Source organism: Fukomys damarensis, unplaced genomic scaffold (genome assembly GCF_012274545.1).
Source record: "Fukomys damarensis isolate Sample0158 unplaced genomic scaffold, DMR_v1.0_HiC HiC_scaffold_14, whole genome shotgun sequence".
Lineage (NCBI taxonomy): Eukaryota > Metazoa > Chordata > Mammalia > Rodentia > Bathyergidae > Fukomys > Fukomys damarensis.
In genome coordinates this window covers 30,971,087-30,977,899 of record NW_022900926.1, presented here as the reverse complement: position 1 = coordinate 30,977,899, position 6,813 = coordinate 30,971,087, and positions in this window count along the sequence as shown.

Here is a 6,813-nt window from a genome sequence, read left to right as displayed (position 1 = left end):
TCCCCCTGCCTCCGAGCGACGCTAGGCTCTCGCAGCTCCTGTGCAGCCGCCAAGTCCTTCGGCGATCGCCCTGTGGGCCGTCCTTTGCAAGGGTCGCCTCGTAGGGGCGCAGGTGGGGAGGGAACGGCCCAGAGCACTGGGACCGCCTTCTACGCGGCCCAGAAGAGCCCAGCTGCCCAGGCGGCTAACTTCTGCTCCGGGCGTCCCCGCCTCGCTGGCCTCTGAGCAAGCAGAACCTGCCAGAAAGGCCGGGAAGTCCTGGTCCCAGGAAGGACGCGAAGCAGGTCGAGGAGCGCATACCTCTGGTTCCTTGTTAATGGACCTGAAGGAAGATCTTACCAGCCGGCTTTTTTTTTTTTTTTTTTTTTTTTTTTAACCTGGGAATCGAACTTAGGTCCTTGTACTTGAGAGGCAGGCGGTTTACCAGCCGGCTTCTGGAGGTGTAGATTCATTAACACAGTCTGAGAGAGACTACTCAGCCTTTATATTTTGTTGCTGTTGTTCGTAAAGCTTACATTTCTTAAAAAGGTACTTGACACCTGAATCATATTAAATCTTATTTAAGATGATTTAAGAAAGAGAAAGCAAGGAAGGAAGGAAGGGAGGGAGGGAGGAAGGAAGGAAGGAAAGCAAAATCGCAAGAAAGAAAGAAAGAGAAAGAAGGAAAGAAAGAAAGGAAAGGGCTTTAAGTCCTTCTGAGGCACTATACACACCGTGGGGCCACGTGAATCTTTACAAGTCCTTCTCACTCTCGGTATGAAAGAGATCCCAGTGTTGCCTGGTAGCATTCAGGAGAATTTATTTTGTTGTGGTTTTATGGTTTCCAAGCAAAGTCAAACATAGTCTCTCTTCATCAACAATAGGATCCAAGTCCAAGAGGATTACTGCAGCTAAAATAATTGAGGTTGTGTTGTAATAATCTTTTTAAATAAGTACCCTTTGAATCTTCAACTTAGATATAATCATTTTTATTCCTTAAATTTATGGAAGGACCAGTTAATAAAGGATGAAGCTTCTTTCTGCCTCCTGGTTTCCCTCACCTGCAGCCAACATTCCCATTATTCACTCTTCATTTTCTTCAAATTATTTTCTTGATGACTCCATCACATTATGATTAAAATCATAATAATGTTTGAAGCAATTCTGGCAAACCAACCTGATGTCTTTGCTCACTTTGAGTTTATGATCTTTTAGAGACCAAGAAATGATTCTCTAATTGCAGGACTCGATAATCAGGAGTCTAGGGCTGGAGGGTGGGGCATCCTGGTTTGGGGTCACGACCGCAGTCTGTCCCTATCTGTACCAAAGGACAACACTTGTAATGTTGGCCTAGAATCCCTTGTGGGGGTAGCTAGAGCCTAGGTGTATGGAGAGAACCGCCATCCTGGTCAGCAGGTTCTCTCTGCCCAGGTGACGCCAAACCCGGTTCCACACATCTGGCTTTCAGCTCAGAAGGAAGGACTGGGCTGCTGCAGTTCTCTCTTCCAATCCCTACCTTCCCAGAACCAGTTCACTCCACTGGTAGGTGAGGTAGGAAAGATGAGGTAGGAAAAAATTCAAACTTGATATTCCGTGTTCGGTAGCTGCCTCCTGGGGTTGACTCACTTGAGATGGGGGCCTCACTTGAAGTGCAAGCCTGAAAGACCACTCCAGCCAACTTCAAGTTGACCAGAGCTAACTTCTGCCCTGTCAGCCTCAGATAGGAGGAGCAGAGTGCAGCTGGCTGGCATTGCTTCCCTGATGAGCCCAGCTTCCACCCATAGCTCAACCTAATCCTCCATAGAATACTGAGCACATTTGGGACACTTAGAAGGGCTCACCTTTTGCACACTCCTCCACAGAAGGGGGCTGTTACTTTATTTAATTAACAACTGCAAACATACCTGGTATATATTAAACATTGCCCTGAGCTCAGGGGCCACAGAGGTCAGTGAAACCAGACCAGGTTCCTGCTTTCACCATACTTAAGGTAAAGCCAGGGAGAGACATCAAAGAAGCACATGAATATTTACAAAATCTTATTCTCTAAGAAAAGGCTAATGTTGTTATGAGAATTTTCAATGAGGGGAATAAATTTATTTCAAAGATCAGAAGACGTTGCTCAGGGGAGACATCTGAGTTATGATGTATGGGAAAATGACATTAACTGGGTGAAAGGAAGCTGGGGGCTGGAGGAGTACTCCAGGCACTGGGCAGAGCGTGTGCACAGGTTCGGGGAAGGAAAAGTAATTTCCTGTGCATTTGGTGAACTAAGAAAGACACACATGGCTGCCTGCAGAGGAGAAAGCAAGGGTCAGGGAGGCAGCAGGTGTGGGGAACCGAGGCCCTGGTGAGGCTCAACGCAGAGCAATGTATCTTTCCACTGTGCCTCCGAAGTCGTCGTCTCACGCAGTCTCATAGAGGCACAGCATAATTAGGTTCACCCTTATAAATCTCCCTTTTGGCTATAAAGTAGAAGATAGATTAGAAATTGGGGCCAGAATCTATGACCATGGACCAGCTAGGAAGGTGCTGCAATAATCATTTAGAAAAGGATCGTGGCATGCATTTTAGGGTGATGGTGATAGAAACACTGGGTGGATTTGATGGACAATTAACAGATAAAACACACAGGGTATAGGGCTACATGTGCTGCTGCAGAATGAGGGCTTCTATACCCCGCCTTGCCCCAGCTCATATGCTGAAACGAACTACTAATGGAATAGTAGTTGTGCCTGTGAGAGGTTGTTAGGCCGTGAGGGTGCTGCTCTCATAAATGGGATTAGTGCCTTTATGAGAAAGACATAGAGAGCTCTTTGCATGTTCTACCTTGTGAGAACACTGCAACAGCACAGCAGTGAACCAGGAATCGTGCCCTTCCCAGACATGGAATTTTCAAGTGCCTTGATCATGGGCTTCCCAAGCCTTCAGAACTGTGGGAAAGTAAATGGTATTGAAAAGCCATCTTGTAGGTGGCATTACATTAGAGTAGCCTAAATGCTGCACCAGAAAGAAGCTCAAAGAGTTATACTTTATCAATAGACTGGATAAAATCTTGGGTTTTAGGCAACTAAGTCTTAAGTTTGAGTCCTAGCTCTACCATTAACTACCTGTGTGATTTTTAGCTGGCAATTTGCCTCTCGTGAATTCTTTTTTCTTTTTCTTTTTTTTACAACCTATGATTCAAGATTATAATAGTATTTCATTTGCAGATCCATTGGGACTAAATGACGTAAAACCTGGAAAGCACTTAGTACTTCAGTATGTGGCATGCAGTCAATAAATGCAAGATATAATTAGCATAATTCTTGTTATAGCTATTATTACTTATATTGTACATGCACCTGAAATTGGCAAACAAAGAGAAAATTATCAGTCTCTACTTCACTTTGCAATAATCTGATTGAGCTTGGACACCAATTTTAGTTCCAGAGAAGAACAAAACATAATCTCTGGGCCATCACAGGCTGAGAGACAGCTACCAGGGCATTTGTCTTCTCACATGGTCTCACCTTATACAGAATGCTGTTCTCCTGTCATGGCGACTAGGCCTCCAGTACCCTCTCTGCATTAGTAGGAGGTTGGGAAGTACAGCAAAACTTGCAGATTGTTTTCAGCTCATTCTATCCCAATGCCTGCATTGTCAGGCTCTATATACTTGTAAAATAGGAGTTATTATGCCCACATGAAATCAGCAAATAATTACTTCTGCTGTTTCTGTTTTATGTAATTGTGTTGTTATGTAAGAATTATAATATTTAAAGCCTGTTCATTTATCAAAAAGCATCAGTCACCACCAGAGTTGTGTCTTAACTCACGTGAGCACGTGTACAAACTAATAAGCAAGTCTCTTCTCCTGCCTCCTTCACGCTAACTCAACTGCCCATGAAACCCACTTTTATAGACATTGGGGTAAACTGCAAAGCAAAATATTTCTCTTACTTTTTAAAGGTAAACAGAGATAGTATCCTCCAGGGTGTGGATACAGTCAGCAATAGTGTGGTTTTGGTCTAGAAACTTCAGAACCTCAAATGGAATCAATGCCATGTGCTAACAAGGAAAGAAAGGAGAAGCAGGAAAAAGGAGGTCACTTTTCCTGGCAAGGAAGTGCCAAGTTCTATGAATTTAGGGCTCAAAGAACTCAAATTTACCCAAATCCTCTAAAATGTCCCTTTCACCAATTTTCAGAGCTTACTCTTTGCATAAGAGACCTAGCATAGTTTTGAGTTCATCTTGTACAATAATTTGCAACCTGCAGGAAATTACTCTGGTGGAATATTTGGCTTTATCGAGAATGTGGCTGTGAATACAAGTATTCTAGTGGTTCTCTGGTTTTCTGTGCCTATGCCTTGACCTAAGAATGTAATGTTAGTGAGCATTTCTCTTTAGGATCACTGATGTATTCAGAAGTGGCTGACATACCCCATGGTTCTTTTTGTTCTCTTTTATATCAAAAGATTGTACAGCAGCGGTCAAATTAACATCCTAAGGTCTTGTCTTCAACAGGCTATTTACTTCAGGCTATCACAGGGTTAATTTAAGTAGCTGCTTGTCACCATCTTTCAGGTCTGCTTAGAATTCTATTTTGCATTGCCAACGAGGTCATCACTGTTGGCTAGTGCAAGCAGGTTTAAAAGCAGGAGTCCCAACTTTGAAGCAGTGTTAGCATGACATATTGTGCCATCACTCGTGAAGGAAAATGAAAGCAACTTGAGGAAAGCAACTCCAATGTATGGAGTTCAGCTCTAAAAAGTCTTTGGAAAGACTGGACAGGTTGTGTGGCTGCTTTTGGAACCACTGTGGGTGCATCCAGAAGTGAGCAGGTTGCTGCTGCCACCCAGAGGTCAGAATACTGCAGCAAATCACCAACAGCATAGAGGCAGCCTTGTTCTAAAGCCCTTCCTGCTGATGAAGCTGGGGTTCTGCCAGTCATTGCAAAACTATTGCCATTGTTGCTTCAAGGAGAATTTCTATGTCCTCCTCGCCTCCCAAGCCTCATATAAAAGCATTGGCAGAATGCAAACTCTACTCAAATTCTTGAGGAAGGGCAACCCAAAAATTAAATCCCCAGATGTAGCCGCAAAGATGGGGGGGAGGGGGAAGAGCAAGTTTCCTGAACAAAGTCCGCTTGCCAACAAACAAAATCCTGTGCAAACACAAACTTGAATTGGATCAGTTAATGGAAATGTTTATTTAAATAAATTCTCACAGAAATCTCACTTTTAAAAGTTGAATCTTTTTCATCTATTATAATTCATTAATATAAGAATTCATTAAAGTAGACTTTAAAACTATTTTAAGGGAAATAAAACATTTCAACATTACTGATACATTTTAGGATTTATTTTAAGTTTTCAAATTCTAAACTTTATTAATCTATGACTTAAAAAACACATGAGTTCTATTTTTCAATATTCACAGATTCTGATATCTGTGATATTTTAGTTTTACGCACACATCATCACCATATTATAGCGATTCAATGAAGCTTGTAATAAAGTGTCACTCTCCCACGGGCCTCCTCAGCGTGGCTTCATGGTTAAGCTTCTTTCAGTGAATTGTTCACCCCTCTCATCTCTATTTTGTTGATGGCAAGATCATCTGTTCAGCTGAGTCTAGGGATAAGAAAACTTTGTTCAAATTAAATGTCTCGATGTCAAGATTTCACCAACATCTCACCTACCTCTCTTTTACCATCTTGGCCCAGAGTAACTTCACTTGACCAAAGCAGAAAATGTTACAAGGACAATGTGCTCTCTGGTTCATCCACTCCCTCCCCAGCCTTACAGATTACTTCAGAGTCTTTCTGTATGGGGGGGGCTAAATTAGACTCATTTTGTCTTCTGCAGTTAGACTATCTGAAAGTCAGATTTCCAGAATGAAATAGTTTTTACTTTTATACCATCTTAATTAATTAAATTGTTATTAGGAGCTGGGATATGATCTCATTCCCAAAATAGTGTGCAATGAAATCCAACAAAATATGTGTGTGCAAAACTAAAATAGCAGAAATAACAGATACTACTGTATTTAATTTCTTACCTATCTAGCTTAGTTTCTGCCTATCTGAAATATGAACCTTATGAGGGCATTTTTTTAAAAACTTATTTGTAAACTTTGCTACCCCCTACATTCAAAACAGACACATAAAAGGTACACTCAATAGACATTTGTTGAATGAATAGATGTATATTTATCTCACTTTTAATGTGGTTCATAGATTTCTACCTATCATCAAGTATGTAGTTATATTATTATCACTGAAAATTGCCTTACAAAATTCTGGGATATCTGAACTTCAGTGGACCATCAGCACAGATAATCTCATATTTCATGACACAAAGAAATAGAAAAAGATATGTGTCTTTCTTTTAAGCTCCTTAATTCTATATTTTCATTGAAAAATTTTTAACAATTAAGAAGTGTTTCTTCTGCCACTCTAGTTTTGGCTATGTGGACATACCGTTCTATGCCTGAGATGCATTCTGGTAAGAAGACATTTATGAAATCCCCTGATAGTCACATCTGAGAGTACAGGCTGCCTTTTGTAGTGTCCTTAGGTCTGTGTAACTTGAAACCTTTTCTTTGTCCTTCATCATATATTAATATCACCTATCTTTTTTTCTGTTCTTCTTTCTGTCTTTTCTTGACAGATTGTAATGTTTTCAGGATACTTTTAGGAGATATTGCATGAGACCACCATTCTATCCAGCTTGTGTATGACAACTCAGCTAGATACTGTTTGTAACTGAGCATTTGTTTACAAGATGACTGTGCCAGTGATGACATCAGGTCATGGATGAGTTTGCAATGGAAAAAGACCATGTGGATTGA